We start from the raw sequence: 1,201 nt of genomic DNA, 5'->3' as shown, positions 1-1,201 counted from the left end.
AGATTATTGAAGTGGAATTTCTGGGGTTATTGAAGCTAAAATGCGTCCTCTTCAAATGTGAATGGTTCGATCCTGTTGTGAACCGAGGGATTCGGTATAACAAATTTGGTGTTGTGGATGTCAATTTTGGGAGAAGATACAACAAATTTGAGCCTTTCATTTTAGCTTCACAAGCCGAGCAAGTAAGCTTCCTTCCTTATCCTCGGCTTCGAACTTCCGGGATAAACTGGTTAGCTGCTATCAAAATTACACCTCGTGGACGCATTGTCGCTGGAGAAGAACCGCCCTTGCAAGAAGAAGACGCTATCAATGAAGTTGAGGTACCAGAACAACCAACTGATGAAATCCTTTTGATCGACCCGCAAAACTTTCAATATGAAGATATTCCCGAAGATGCGACAGATGAAGCACGTGAAGACGAGTTCGAGAGAAGCGACGATGATGATTGTAATGATAGTGATGAGAACGAAAACGATTTAGAGTGATGTAATATTGATGAGAACGAAAACGATTTAGAGTGATGTAATATATGTCTCTGATGTTGTATTTCTCTATTGTAACGTATGTTTAAAGAAATATTGTTTTTTTACCATCCCAATGTATGTGTAACAAATGTTGTTTTATATAATATGTATTTGTGTTAATTTTAAAAAAATTATTTGGAGTTTTAGGGTTTTAGAGTTTAAGTTGGAGAAAGAGCATAAAGTAGTAGAGAAGAAGAGATATGATGTTAGATGATATGTGACTTTGGGGTTTAGGGATTTCATTCTCGGTGTTTAGGGTTAAGCGTTGTAAAATCGTCGTAAACCGATTTTCCACGTAATTTCGTCATAAATGGAAAAATTCGGGCCTGGTAACTTCGTCGTAAACGTGGGCCTTGTAAATTCGTCGTAAACCGACGTTTCGACGTAATTTCGTCGTAAATCGAAAAAGCGGGCCTGGTAACTTCGTCGTAAATGAAAAAACTCGGGCCTGGTAACTTCGTCGTAATGTTACGTCGCGTTTACGACAAAACATTTTTTATATATTGGGACGCCGAGATGAGGCTGCCTCGTCCATTCCTCCTAAACTCCTCTCCTCTCCCTAAAGTACATTCTCTTCCCTCCTTTTTTTTTTTAGAGTTAGTTTAGGTTATTAATTAGTTAGGTAATTAGTTTAGGTGATTATTTAGATAATTAGGTGATTAGTTAGGTAACGGAAT

This window comes from Brassica oleracea, chromosome C5 (genome assembly GCF_000695525.1).
Source record: "Brassica oleracea var. oleracea cultivar TO1000 chromosome C5, BOL, whole genome shotgun sequence".
Taxonomy (NCBI): Eukaryota; Viridiplantae; Streptophyta; class Magnoliopsida; order Brassicales; family Brassicaceae; genus Brassica; species Brassica oleracea.
This window is presented reverse-complemented; position numbering follows the sequence as displayed.